Source organism: Lissotriton helveticus, chromosome 1_1, assembly GCF_964261635.1.
Source record: "Lissotriton helveticus chromosome 1_1, aLisHel1.1, whole genome shotgun sequence".
NCBI lineage: Eukaryota > Metazoa > Chordata > Amphibia > Caudata > Salamandridae > Lissotriton > Lissotriton helveticus.
In genome coordinates, this window is record NC_136057.1 from 2,014,693,627 (window position 1) to 2,014,709,678 (window position 16,052).

The following is a 16,052-nucleotide window of genomic DNA, read 5'->3' on the forward strand; positions in this document are numbered from 1 at the left end:
GCTGTTTTTCCGATGCAGCACTGCCATGCTGGAAGAATCTTCATGCAAAGCTGCGTCACTGCTTAACCTATGCAGCACCAGTCACGGCTGCAAGAACAGTTGCATCGTGGGATCGTGGCTGAAGGATCAGATGCAGCGCTCCTTGTCTCCGTCGCATCGATCGCCAACGCATCCCGGATTTCCACACATCGTACCTGTGCGGCATGTTTTCCCGATGCATCACCCGTGGACCAGAACCGACTTGGAGTCGACACATCACTTTCGGCTACAGACCAGATTCCACACATCACTTCTCCTGCGTGCAGCAGAACTGTCGCATCGCCTCCCCAAGGTCTCAGGAACTGACATCTGTTTCTCAACGCTTCTCATCTCTGTGACTGTTTGGCCTTGTGAATTTTGACACATCTACACGTACTTTGTGTAAAATCAAGCATCCATAGTTTTCTATGGACCCAATTGCTTGAAACCTTTGAAAAGTATTTTTCCTATTACATGTATGTTGAATTTTTGTCATTTTGGTCTTGTTGAGTTTGGATAAAGATACTTTATTTTCCTAAAATGGTGTGGTGTCCATTTGTGGTGTTATCACTGTATTACTGTGTGTTTTGAGTACAACTACTTTACACATTGCCTTTGGGATAAGTCTATCTGCTCATGCCAAGCCACCCAGGAGGTGGGCAGGGGTTATCTAAAGTGTGTATCCCACTTACCCTGACCAGAAGCAAGGGTCCCTATTTGCACAAATGTACCTACCTCTGCCAACTAGAGACCCTCATTTCTAACACTCGTGCACACCCCTTCCTCTGCCAATGCAACAGTGGAGGACGCTCCTTCTATACCACTGTGAAGTCCTGGAACAACCTCCCCATTCATCTTGGGACCTCACCCTCTTCTGGAATTCAGCTGCACGCCGGTTTACATTGGGGAACTTGCTTCTGTTTGATCTCTGCACTCGGAGGTAATTACTTTATCGTGGAAATATTGAGCGACTTAGTCCCTGGATATTTGGGACAAGAACTGCTTTTCCTTTGCTTGGAAGGACAGGACACCCTTGGAACTGACTAATATGTCATATGTTGCATGTCTAATTTTGTTGCAGATTGTGAATTTGGAGTTATTATCTCCGGACTTCTACATAACAGTTTCATGAAATCTCCAGGCCCTGACGAAGTCGTTTGGTTTTGATGACCTTGACGAAACACGTGTTGGCAGCGGTTGTTTTTGTACGTGTGAAGATTGGATTAACTCTACTAAAAGACCAAGGAAGAATAAAACGGAAAAACTTACAAAAATTGGGACTTGATATCTTGATTGAACTATTTTTCTCTAGCTCAGGATCTAATGTTCATGGTGTAAACTGCACAAACGTTGCCCCTTTGGAGTCACACTTTGTCTGATCCTGGTTGGGTGACCAGTATCTGATCCTTTTTGAGCTTACCAAATAGTGTTTTGTATTAATAATTTTTTTTCTTTCCAGCGCAAACTTTCCCCACTCACCCGTTCTCTTTTGTGTTGTCCTGGAACAACCTCCCCATTCATCTTGGGACCTCACCCTCTTCTGGAATTCAGGACGGGACTCAAGACCTGGCTGCTTAACTGAACCCTCCCATAGCAGCAAGGTTCTCAGACCCTGGACACCCTCGCATGTGATTAGCTGTGCTTCAGAATCCCATTTGATTGATTGAAAAGTTAATGTTTGGTGTTTTTGGAATTGTAATGAGACACACACACACACACACACACACACACACACACATACATATATAAATAAAGTGGTTCCTCTTACCCACTATATATTTACATTTTTATTGTAAAGACATGCGTGGTAAAGGCATGTGTGTGGTAAAGACCTGCTTGATAAAGTCAATGCGTTGTAAAGGCATTGTGTGGTAAAGCATGCATGCAAAATGTTGTTTCCCAGTAGTGCCATGTATGAAAACATGAAGATAGGGTTTATTGATTATGCAAAGGTCTAGATTGTGTGCAATAAAGCTGTCCATCATGCACCAGATGGGCAGCTGCATCTATATATGTTCAGTTTCAATAGACTTATATCACAGACTTAATTGTCCACTGTAAATTTGGAGATCTGCGACTATGATAACCAAAATGTTTCATTAGATTCCTCTACGCTGCCTTCCAACCACCTGGTCGTGTCCTTGTGGGGTTGTGCTATGAGGCTCGGAACTGTGGGCATTCTGTGTTCAACCTCCTTGTATTTCATATCTGGCCATTCTATGCTGCAGCTTGTGCTGTACTTACATGTATAAACCATCCATCATCAGTGCCCCCTTTTCAAATGAATGCTATGAAAGTCAATGTAGTGGTGTTGCCTGACATGAGAGTATGGAAAAAGGATTGTGTATCAGTTATTCCTGGGATGATGGAAGGCTATGAGCTGAAAGCAGCGGGGAAGAATGCAGAAAGTGAGGACTGTGCCATTGAGGAAGATGTCAAAGGGGCTAGTCTGAAAGGTATTGTCCCTATCCGCCTTAGGGATTATGCTAGGTAATGAACTTGTAAGCGATGTCTAATCATGCCATGCTCACTTATCCTAGCCTGCTCCCCGGCAGTTAAAAAGAAAGGAGGGGTAATTACGATCATCACAAAATAAGCCAAAATCCCACTAACTGCACGGACGCATGATAACGAAGGCAGGCTCCTGGTCACACATTTGAGATGGGGGGGGGGGGGGGGGGGGAAGAACGAATCCACGTGGCAAACATATACGGTCTGAACGCAGATGTCCCGGTTTTTTGCTCAGAGGTTTCCAACACACTGGATAGGTTCCCCCAAAACGACCTCATGGTGGTGGCAGGGGACTTTAACATTCCACTAAACTACATAATAGACAGACAATCCAACTGCCAATACCAACCCATGAACTCACATGCAGCACTCCGGAACATCTGCTCCAAGTATAATCTTAAAGACGCTTGGCGGCTTCAACACCCTGACACTAGTGATTACACCATTTACTCTAACCCTCACAACTCATAAACCAGGATAGACTACATCGTCATCTCAGGCCCCACAAATGGTTAATTGAGCTTTTACTAAAGTATACCCCTATGCACACCCCGACTATACTCCTCCACCTAGGAACACAGAACAGTCAGACACTTCAGACGATAATGGGTCTACCACAAGCGGGTCGAGTAGAGAAAGTTTTAGATCAAGACAATGGGGCAGGGGTAGGAATAGAAACAGACAACACCATTACCGCAGAATTGGCCATCTTATCCTAACCCAGGGGGTGGTGGTTTATCCAACCAATTCCAGCAACATCAGTTCCCATTGATGGGCTGGAACCCCAATTTCATGCCAATGCCTCCATTCCCACAAAGCACATACCATCCACCTTTTTTAGAGAGAGGCAGTAGAGGCCGTGGGAAGAGAAGGGGGAACAACCAGGTCCATTGGGAACAGGAGGAAGCAGTAGGGAACAATACACGCAGCAAGGCAGGAACCAGCAATCAGAAAGTCTAATAACAAATCTTTCATCAGTAGATCTGACACAGACTGAGTGCTTGGTTCTGGAAAAGGTACTAGGTTTTGTTCCTACTGCTCATCTAGATCACTTTCGTTTGCATTGTGAACTTGCTGATTTTTCAGAAAATTGAAATTGAAATAATTTTTTGAGAAACATAAGCCAGATTATTCAGTCGGTTGCCCTAGTGAAACAGGGCTGCGATTGAAATCTCCATTTACCCCTCCACCGAATTTGGCTCCAGCTGAGGTAAGCGCTTTTGAACAAGCAGTTTTTTAATGATGTGGAGTCTTTACAGGAAGAAGACGTTTTCAAAAACATAAGTGCAGCAGAATGCCAAGCATTACAATCCTTGCAATGTGATAACTCCATTGTCATAAAACCAGCAGACAAGGGGAGTGTGGGGGAGGGAGGGGATGATCCAGGACGCTGCAGATTATGACAAGGAGTGCAGGCGCCTTTTGAATGACCAAGGGAACTACACCCCTTCCTACCGATCCATCTCCCCAGCTAAAAGTGATGATTTAAAGTTTGGTTGAATATGCGGAGACAAACGGATACATAACTAGACATGAGGCTGATTTTCTAACTAAAGGAGAAGGGGTCATCCCTTACTTTTGTACTCTGCCCGAAACCCATAAAAATAAGACATCACCACCGGGACGCCCGATAGTTTCAGACATAGGGTCTTTTTTAGAAACCTTGTTTAAATACTGTGACTTCTTTTTAAAACGTCTCATTCAAAACACCTCGACCTATTTGAAAGACACCAAAAGTTTTGTGGCTCTTTTACAAGATTTAAGGGTGGACAATGACTCAACCATATTGGTGTCTCTTGATACCGAGAGTTTATACACCAGCATTCCACAGGATGATACCATCAATGTCCTTGGTGAGGCTTTGGGTGCAGCTACTTATAACTTCCAGACACACAAGCAGTTCATTGTAGATTGCGCCACCCTAGCACTAAAGAAAATTTTCATTCAATATGAGGGCGCTTTGTACCTCCAGTCCACCGGTACATCGATGAGCAGTACTTTTGCCCAGAGTGTGGCTGTACTGTACAATTATGATTTTGAATGTAAACACATCTTGTCGATAGCTAATCCATATACATCCAATATCATTGTTTGGAAAAGATATATAGATGACGTCTTCGTCATCTGGCAAGGTCCTGAACATACTCTTTGGAGTTTTTCGCTTGGATTAACACCTGCGACCCTAATCTGACGTTCACCAACTCTCACAATAAAGATGAGATCGTGTTCCTTGATGTGATGGTAACAAAGGCAAAAGGGTACCTAGTCATTAAAACTTATTACAAACCTACAGCTGTTAACTTTCTCCAGTTTCCACCCAAGACCTTTACGGGAGAATCTCCCTTATGGACAATATTTGCACATTCGAAGCAATTGCAGTAAGGTAGAGGATTTTCGGTCACAGTCTAGTGACCTGACTCAGAAATTGCAGAATAGGGGTTACCCTGAGAGAATTTTAAAAAAGAGTTGTAAGAGAGCAACAAATCTACCTAGAGATGCTCTCTTGGAGGATGTACCAAAACAAACTGAAGAGATTCCACTCACTTGTGTCACTACATACAGTGTTGCATCCAACGCCATTACTAGTTCCATCAGAAAGCATTGGCGGATTCTTGAGAGTATAACATTAAATGGGAGAAACCCCTATTTTCTCTCAAGAAAGCAAGAAGTATTAAGGATGCACTGGTACACACACGACCGAAGAAGACAACAAATAACGTGGAGTCCTCTGTTCTAAATGCGTGGGGTTTACCTCCGATCACAAGGCTTTTTCCTTGTGGATCGTGTAGCATCTGCCATTTAGCTACATCTACAAAGACACTAACTTTAGAGCCGGGCAAAGTATGGACACAACGTTCACATACGAACTGTAACACTATGAATGTTGTTTACTTAATCAAATGCCCATGAGATTTAAGATACGTGGGCATGACCTCCCGGAAAATCAAGCAAATAGTTTGCGAACATCAGAGTAATATCCGGTGTAAGAAGAGTACTACTAAGCCGAGTGATCACTTCTTGCAGCATTACCATACCCCCAATAACTTGCGGTGGACTATCATTGAGCAAATAAAACCTGGGAATAGATCCCCGCATGTTTTGTTTGAGAAAGAGCAACGGTGGATTTATCGTTTGTCCATGCATATCTATGAGATAAATGATAATATCCCATGGGGTTCAGTTATGAGACGCTAATCACTGAAGGCAGTTTTCTTAGATATGAATAATCACTTAATCATGGGTATCTGTCTTTGAGGATACTGGAGGAAGGAACCACTGAGATCTATATAAATATTAGTCACCTGTGATTTCAAGGCAGACGTCCCCCTTCACCACCCGTCCCCGCATTTAGGTAGATTACACTGAATGTAGGGTCCACGCTAAGAAGGATGTCATATTAGAACCTATTCATATCAGGATGGTGAACCAAAAGTACAACATCTATCAACAGTCAATACTGAATTGTACCCATTTTTAATATAATAACAGTGACTTTTTAACAATTTACGGTAATGCTTTGGCTCAACACACTGCATTCACGAGTACCAACACACAGCTGATTCTCCCCTTGGTATTACGTTTTGCGGCACCTTAAATAGCTGCATTTAAAATACTGTAACCATTTTTTCATCTGTTTGAGTTACACGGACGCCTCTACTAGAGTCTGGAGTAGAGATGCGTTTTTGTTTTGATCACAATGGTCAATGCTTTGCTTTCTGCCTTTTTAAACAAAACTTTCAATCAAGTTATATTCACTGAGAACGCTAGGGAGGTTAGCGTTCTAGCCTCTCTGGCTGTTATCCATACTTATGCAACGTCAGCTACGGAGGTCAGGTGACCCTGACAGGTCATGTGATGCAGAAATACATCCTGACGCGGGCAAGATTTTCCCGGTCAAACACTCATTATAAAAACTCTCGCAATGGTGCCTTCAGTATCTCCAGGTTTGTTGGGGCCAAGTAGGTACCACGTGGGTGGTAGATTCTTGCCAAGTGAGTAATCCTGTGTTTATTTGTCGGCTGACATGATATGATACTATGCATGCTGGGCGAATTTTAAAATATAACCTATTCTGTCCTCCGCTACAGATTTTGTATCAGAGTCCCGCCACCCACCAGAACCCAAGGAGTGGTGTTACTCAAATTTTAACATAAGCCCTGTTTTCTTCATGTTTTTAAATATTTGGTAATTGCTCTAGGATACACAGTCTGCCTTATCGACCAGCATTTTAGATGTTGTTGGATTAGTCATGTTCGTTTAAATAAAATTACCACCAGTACTATTTTGGCTGATTTTGCTGGTTATTATACCTAATAGTTGCTAACCACGTATAAGGGCATGGAATCAAATATGCTGTTTTGACGCTTAATAACGGCAATCCTATTATGTATGTTACCGGCCGCACCTGTCTCGCTATTAACAAATAGCACTGATTGTAAATTATAGCTTTTTTCTGAAGAGCTCTGGCCTGAGGTTGATCACTAAAAGGTTTTTTTGAATGCATGTATGCAAGTGAAATGTAAATTTTGCAGAACTGCTTTCTGTTCTTGTGTTACATACATTCACGGCTTTTGAGAAAAACTTGAAGGCTGCCACCTAACCGTGAGTTTTTTTCAGTTGATGCCACCACAGGTTAGGGTACGCCTTAGCGTGCGTATATAGCCGTGGTGTAGCTGGTCCTGACGTATGCTTCAAGTAATACGCCTAGAATCTGAAACATGTTGACCAAATATCGAATTTTGTTTTAGGATGCATTGGTCAATTAAAACCAGTTAGGGACATCCATTTCACTTGTTTTTAATAGTGCCCTGTATTCCGCCATTAAAAATCTTTTGTACAAAACAGCGGCACTTTTTAATCACTTTTTGCACTTGTCACACTTATTGGAGGCACACAAAAACAACCTGCTCCGCTGTAATCAGGCGTCGTAGCACACCAGAGATGCAGTCAGCATCTCTGGTGGGAACCCTATGATGAAGCATGTCACCAACTAGGTTGGTGAGAGGCTTCTTCTTTCTAACCATAGTGACTCTTTCCATGAACTCTCCTTCTCTTTTTGAGAAAGGACACACTCTTTTGTTGTTTGATATACACTCGGAGATAGCCCCCAGACTAGTGTCTGACCATTCGTGCATCACGCTGAAATTAGTGGGCTGTCATAACGATGCGATCCCCAAAAGATGGCGTTTCAATAACTACGTTCTCTCTGACCCCGCTGACAAAAAAGAATCGAGGAAGCAATAGTAGACTACCTCAACCACAACGACACCTCCGAAACTAACACCAACACGCTATGGGACACTCTGAAGGCCACCATCAGGGACGTAATAATAGAAATAAAGACAAAACCCAACAAGAAAACAAATCTCAGCCTAAAACAGCTTGAACAGGAGATCAAGGCACTAGAACTGGCCCACGCTTTGTCATTGCGCGATAGCAATGCACTCACAACGCTAACACGGAAAAAATACGAATATAACAAAATCTTAAGCGAAAGGGCTGGGATGTGGATTAATAAATACAAACCCTAAACCTATGTGAAGCAAACAAAGTGGGCAAACTTCTTGCCTCGTATCTCAAACACAAGGGAAATCAATATGCCATTGCGTCCATCAAGGACCCTAGCAATAATACCCACACCAAACATAGGGCCTTTAAAAATTTCTATCAGGACCTTTACAAAAATGCTCAGACCTTTAATCTAGAGAAATGCACGGAATATCTAGGCAGACTTAATTTACCACAAATAAAAAAAGGAGGATAAGATCAAATTAGACCAAGAGATCAACAACACAGAGATTGAAATGGTGGTTAAGTCCCTAAAGAGCAATAAAGCCCCGGGACCAGACGGTTTCACTGCCCCCTTCTATAAAACCTTCTTAGACCAGCTCAAACCGACAACGAAAAAGGTATTTACCCACACAGCATCTCAGGAGGCCGCGCCCCATACTATGTCGGAAGCCAACATTATTGTAATCCGGAAGGAGGGGAAGGACCAACTCTCACCGAGGAACTATAGACCCATATCATCGATTAACGTGGACTGCAAGATATATGCAAAGATACTAGTGTTCAATCTCAGCACTATCTTACCGAAGCCAATATGCAATTCCCAGGTTGGCTTCCTGCGAACACGCAGGTCTAATGACAATACCAGGCTCCTGTGCCATATTTTGGAGCATGCCTCCATCACCCTAGATGCCGAAAAGGCCTTTGACAGAGTCTCATGGTCATTCTTGGAGCAATGTATGCAAGCCTATGACCTGGGGGAGGGGTACATACGAATGGTTATGGCCCTATATAGGAACCCAACAGCGAGGGTGATGGTTAACGGCTCGCTCTCGGAGCCCTTCACAGTACACCAAGGCACTAGACAGGGGTGCCCACTATCCATATTCCTTTTTCTACTGGCACTAGAGCCGCTCATCCAAAACATCAAAGCAAACCACAACATCGAGGGTGTAGATACCAAAGGAGTCTAGACAAAACTAGCAGCATACGCAGATGACATCCTAATAGTGACGGAGAAACCTGAAACTTCAATTGTAGCCCTAATGGACATAATAGCAGAATACTCAGACAATTCACGGTCCAAACTTAACAGAGAAAAGTCAGAGCTCAAACCACTAAACATACACTGTACAAGAGACTCCCTGGGGGAGACAGGCCTAAAATGGCTAACAGGCTTTATCAAATATATAGGCATAGAGTTTTGCAGCAACTTAATAGAAACGCTACACCAGAACGAGAAAACAATGCTAGAAAAAAATAAGGAAACTTTTAGATTTGTGGTCCCCAAATTCATCACTTGGTGGGGCAGAATAGAAACGATCAAGATGATGATCACCCCAATGGTTAATTATCTCATAAGCATGCTACCACTACTCCTGACAGACGACTTCCACTGAAAATTAGACGTCCTTATAACCAAGTTCTTATAGCGAAGGAAGAAGGCTAGGATCAGCATAAAAATGTAAGACTAAACAAAACTCTAGGAGGGGTAAATTTAGCAGACTTCAGAATATACCAGTTGGACGTCCTGGAAAAGCAGGGCTCATATTGGATCTCTCCGCCTACCGGATACACCCCAGTGTGGCTAGAGGTGGAAAGGGCCATCCTCAATAACCTACACCCATTGGCACTCTTAACAGCGGACAAACTCTACCCTCACACGTCCAGATCCATCTTTAGGAACACAAAAATAGCTCTACTAAAAGTAGATAAGAACCTTGAGAATAGCATCAAAGGCTCAAAGACAGAGTCACTTTAGGCCAATAGGAAGATACTGTGCAAGGGCAAAAGCCTAACTTTTAACACATGGATCCAAAAAGGCATCCATTTCCCCTAGCAACTAGAGAACACATCATACCCAGCCACCTTCGCAGACCTTAAAACAAAATATAACTTAGAAGATATCGAATTTTATAACTTCCTAAAAATCAGAGTAGCCCTCTCAAAAGCCAAACTATCCTCTGCCCAGCCATAAATTACACTATTTGTAGCCAACATCAACAAAGCGGGCCACCAGGTATCTCAGATATACAAACTCCTCCGCCCAATAACGACTAACCTTAGGGGAGAGGAGTTGGCCTAACGGCTAGGGCGCTCGACCTCGGAAGCTGGGTTCGAGTCTCAGTAACGACGCCAAAAAATCCTCCTGTGATTCTGGGCAAATCACTTAATCTCCCCGTGCCTAAAATGAATGTGTGTCCGTCCTCATGTAACGTAACTGGTGCTATGTAAAGCGCTCTGATACCTGATTCGGTTCGGGTCTAGTTCGCGCTATATAAAACTCTGAAAAAAATAAAAATAAATAAATAACCTTAATGATAAGACCATAGCCTACTGGGAACAACAAACACCAGACCCACTGAATGCACACTTATGGGCAGCAATATGGGGGTCAGTATCACAGAACAAGGTCTCACTGGTCTTATCACAGACCAAGTACTGGCTACTACACAAGGCCTTCTGGACCCCGGCCAGACTGTACTCACTAGGTCTCAGGGAGGATGCAAAATGTTGGAACTGCAACCAGCAGAACGGGGACCTAGCCCACCTTATCTTCCAGTGCCATCAACTAGCACCGTTTTGGGAGAAAATCTTTGTTTTCCTGTTTGGTTGTGAAGTAACCAAAGTTTTCTCAGCACTACCTAGAGCTTTTATGAACCCAAACCTCAACTCTGACACTGACAAGGACCTGCTTGACCTACTAATCCCATCGGCAGTGAAAATGGCCCTAACTAACTGGGAAGACACAAGTAAAAACGTCCTTTAAAGGCTGGTTGAATTGAATTATACACCTAAGAGGGGCAGACAACATTCCCTTCACAACTCCCCCTGGAAACCTTCGTCAAGGAGGATGTGGGATGCTTTGGACAAATTTCTGGACGCCTACGACCCTCCCTGACATATTGGACCCACAGGATGTTAACAGTAGGCCCACCCCATGTTATATTTGAGCAATAATGGGTGCATCCAGGTTGCTGGCATTTGAGTACAGCATGCAGACCCACCAAGCTTAAACTGCACTTTTGTCAACTAATCCTTAGTATATCAGAGATGTTCAATATAGCCATGCTAATTGTTGCGCTCTCTTTTCTGCTTCTACCTCTATCCACCTTCTCCTTTCCCTAATCTTTCTTCTCCACAGAATACAGGGGGCGGTCTTATTGGCCAACTAGGCATACGTTCCCCCCACGGTTTATTATAAATGTATAACCTTGCTTTATAACACCTCACGTTAGTAACAATAACCCTGTTCCTGTCTTTTTGTATGCTCTATATAAAATCAATAAAGATTTTTGAAATAAAAATAAATTTAAAAAAAGAATCTGGCCTTTGTTCAAAACTTCTATACTAGTTTTAGCATTTGGCCACCAATTGGGACACCAAGATAGCACTATTTTTTACTCGCTCTATTGCACAAGATAAAGTGTTACTCATCAAGATACCTTCCCTTCCATCTATTGCAGCTGCAGAATTTAACTATTTTTATATAGACTCTGTTTTCTGTTTCTTAAAAGTTCAATCAGGCATGTGCATTGTAAAGTGAGCCTTGAAAAAGATTGGTGATAGAAATAAGAAGACTGTACCTCCACAGTTTGCAGACTGTCAAATGGATGTCAACATCTACAAATCTAAATCATGTTTTATCAACACCTATCAAAAACTGTTTACGTCTTCCTCCTCGGCCATCCTGTTTTCCCCATGGTCATGTCAAATATATGGAGATCAACAAAGCTACGCCTATTTAGGTAGCAAAAAATAAATGGATATTTAAAATCCGGTCTCTTTGGTAGCCTTGCAGTGAACCACAAGGGGGCTGTAAAAGGACTCTCACCCTCATACCCTGTGTGGCATGCATGCAAGATCTTTATCCAGAAGGAAAATGCATATGGATGGGCTCGGCCTGTAAGAGGGAGAAGTTAATAATGTGGTCTGAGTGACCTTCTGAAAATCTGCTGTTAAAATTACCTACCTAGTAGGCTACCCATTTATTATGTTTATATGTTTATTGGTGGGGTCCCCTGGTAAGATTGAAAGTTTACAGTCATAAGAGGTGATGCATGGAAATGATTATTGCTCCAATGTGTAAAAGTCAACAAGTTATGTCCATTTTATTGTCCAAAGTGCCAGGCGGCCATCATCTGGACAAAAGAATCCCCAACATTTCGTTTTTTATAGCTCAACTGTAGGTCATTCTTGAGGGAAATATACACTCAGACGCACATGCATATGTGCTCTCTAAATTGAGTGAGCCAAGTTGTCCTCTGTGGATGCAGAGGTAAATAGATGAAATATTTAGAAACATTTGCATGATATGTGAGCAATACTGGATACACACTATGGAAGTGATAGTGTTTATATTTGAACGAGCCACACTCTTTGTTTTTACAGAAACCACACTTGGTGCTGTAAAGTTAATGACACACACAACACTAGTACAAAACAAATGCACATAAGCAGGGGTTCTTTTTTGCATTATAGAGGGAAAGTTAATGACACACACAACACTAGTACAAAACAAATGCACATAAGCAGGGGTTCTTTTTTGCATTATAGAGGAAAAGTTAATGACACACACAACACTAGTACAAAACAAATGCACATAAGCAGGGGTTCTTTTTTGCATTATAGAGGACGAGATAAGAAATCCTTCTAGGCAGACCCTATGTAACAGAGATGGATATCCTATATTAGTCTAATTTGAATACTTTACAAAATACAAAGATTGGCAAAGCTAAAAGGTCTTGCCTATGCAAGATCTATTGATTTTGCCAATGGGCAATGTGTTTTAGCCATTTTGCAAATGGCTGAATGTGTAGGAAAAAAAGCTTTACGCCAAACCCAGCATTGACTGTGTTATAGCGTTTTTGTGATTTTTACTTACAGCTATGCTGCACTGAAGACAGGGCTGCAGTATAATCTATACTATAACGTCCCTGTAGAATAAGAGCAGCCGAGTTTCTCTCAGTTTCCCAGGAATCCCCTTGAAATAAAAAACACACGCTCTAAATCCCAGCAACCAAAGACATCCAAAACGGATTTTAAAACTCTTTCCTTCCAAAGACACTTCCAGAAATTATGCAACCCAGGTCATGATCCGCATGGTCGCACGGCATTCAGGGAGCTCGATTTTGTAAATATGCATTCTGTACTTTTATTACTCCAATTATGCCACCTTTCATTTGTTTTTATAATCGTGATTGTATATGTAAATTCCATCACGAGTAACTCGTGTAACCTACTTGTTTCTATTGTCAGGCGCTCTGGCACCTTTGGGTAAAGTTCGCTCTATATAAAATAGCATCAAATAAAGAAATAAACCTGGGCTGGATAAACTATTTAGGCATGGAACTGAGAAACGAATAGACTACTAGTTTCCAATCCCTTCGTGTTCTGGTTCTGAACACCAGAAGCCCATTTCAAGTTAAACTTAAGGGACAAACGTCCGTGCAATTTTTTTGTTTGAATTATGACGAGCATATGTATATTTCAGGCTGGATTAAATAATTTGATTTTTGCGCATCATCAAAACAAAAACGATACCTTAAATCAGCAAGGCAAAAGAAAAAGTCAACTGAATCCGCAGGGACGTGGAAATAAATCAAAGTCATTATACGTTAATTTAATGTTGCTGTACGTGTAATTTGAAGAGATCTACCACCAAATACAATACTGTATCTACGCGCAAGAAAAGGGCAAACTGAGCGGGCAGCATAACCGGAATAACAAAACCCTTGCAGCTTTGACCAACTCTCTTTAGCTAAACTTTCAAATTAACTAGATTACATCCCAGCTCAACGCCTGAAAAAGTAGCCACCGTCGACACATAAAGCCGTGTTTGTCATTCGCAAGTCGTTGTAAAACTCACCTTTCTGAGGCAAAAGCACAAAATCCGCCCCGAAGGAAACCTGGAAGTCACTGCTCTGACTGCCTCCACAGTATTAAAGAATCTTGAGGGGCGAGGCCAGAACGCCTATCACCAGCTAATTGGTTGGAGAAATGAAGAACACCCCCGAGTGGTTGAGTGACTAGTTGTGATAGGAGACAGTGGCATGTTGCAGTGTTTTTTTTCTGTAAAGTAGCCGCACTTCGTTTAGCTGTTACTCAATTGTTGCTGTTCTTAAAGAGAAGTGACCACTGAAAAAGGAGGTGGCTGTTAGCCAGCGAATACCATTCATATAATCGTATGGAACTCGTATTACTAATTTTCAATTTTATTTACAGAGGTGCCTAGAAGCATTATAGTCATCATTGTTACACTTTAGTTTGGTCAATGCGTTGTATGCCTCACGATGCCTTCCAGCTCTCTGCAGAGTTGTCAACTTGTTCTTTGTTATGAGTGTATCCTTCAACCAATCATTGCTTTCTGTCAACTGCACAGAGCATGCTGGTACTTGTAGTGTGGCCGTACAAGCCCCAGGCGGCTTGGTGCAGCTGATAGCAAAACTGTGACTTCCTAGATGTCAGTCTCAAGATAGGGGGCACGTTGACAACTATGGATCTAGACACCTGACTCTAACATAAGATTGTATTGTATTGTAGTAGTAGTAGAAAGCTTTATTCGATTTTAAGACAAGATATAATCATAAAAGCAACAGGCATAATGTACAATTTCATACACAATCATAAAAATTAAATAAAAATAGTTTTAAACATTATATGTACATTGACAGAATAAGGTCTTTTATAACTACAGTTGTTTGGATAAAAAGTTTGGATTCCGCCGGCTAGTTGTGTAGTATCAGACATAATTGCTATAAATGCTTCGGGTTTCAGCCAAGGAATTTTAGTAGACCACTGGAACTATAATTGATCATGTGTGCACCGAATTTTCAAGCAGTTTTTAAGAAACATAGCTATACATTTGGCATTTGATACTGTTTCTAGATGTTGTAATGCCATAAAGGCAGGGCGGCATCTTCTCAGGCCCTGGGATAACAGTATTGGAATAATCCAACGTTTGCGTGGTAGTTCATAGAATTTACAGAACAGTAATACATGAAAATTAGACTGTTCAGAAATACCATCACAAGGACACCGGATAATTGAAGAGGACCAATCTTGTCTCCTTGAAAATGTAACCAAACGGGAAAACATATTGAGCCTAAACCGTGTCAACAAATATTTTTCATAGCTGGTCAGACAAAAGGTGAGATACGGTTGGATGCCCTGAGTACATTGAATAGTTAAACTATGACGGTTAGAAACCTTATTAATTTCTTGGGCTATACGTAGTTCCCTTAAATGTGACAAACATGACAATCTCAACGTCTTTCTTGTAATAGTAGTTAAAATAGCAGGTTCTTTAAAATATATAGAAAGATCCAAATCCTTGAGAAAGTTGTGTACAAAGGACAGCCACGGTATATCTGACCAGTTGTCTAGGCCCAAACAGTCTGAGATTAGCGCACGAGTTAAGCTACACTGCTCCTTTGTCCAAATACGGTGCCACAGTAATATTGGCTGCATTTTTATGTAATCAGCAATGTAATCCATGCCCAATTCGACATGACAAGCAAACGTTGGAGAGCACTGTGGAACGGCCAACAGGTAACGAATAAAATTGTTCTCTACCCTCTGCAAAATGTCCACAGGTACATAGCCCCACACCCCAGCACCGTAGACAGCTACGCTATGACACTTAGCATAGTATATTTGCATAAGTTCTTTTGGGGGAGGCTTCCCTACTTTACGTGCAAAGGCAATTAGGGCAGAAGTAGCTCTTAAAAATAAGAGATGCCTACTAACGATGGCCGGTTTCCAAGAAGAAGTATTATCAAATAAAATACCTAAGTAAGGGTATGTCTTGGTGCAGTCCAACTTAGCTTCTTGAATAAGTATCGTTTTTTTCTTGGCTGTCTTTTTACCAAAATGCATAGCAAAAGTTTTTTAATGTTGACCATTAAATCCAATGAAGCCATGAATTTGCAGTAGGAGTTTAACTGGATCTGAAGTTGTAATGGGGTTCGCGCCATGATCACCGCGTCATCCGCATAAAGTAACGCAGGAATGGG

General features: G+C 41.9%; 1 protein-coding gene across 2 annotated transcripts in view; it reads right to left on the reverse strand.

Annotated features, from left to right (window-relative positions):
- The window catches only part of LOC144776241 (putative ferric-chelate reductase 1), a 605,038-nt gene that overhangs the window by 552,411 nt on the left and 36,575 nt on the right, over positions 1 to 16,052 (reverse strand). Inside the window, exon 1 of one of the 2 annotated variants that reach the window (XM_078659260.1) lies at positions 13,907 to 13,979. The exons of the other annotated variant lie outside the window; for it this stretch is intronic. The gene's annotated coding sequence lies outside the window, so the exon portion shown is untranslated. Of the gene's footprint in view, positions 1 to 13,906; positions 13,980 to 16,052 lie in introns of those variants that run through there. 2 annotated transcript variants of the gene reach the window in all.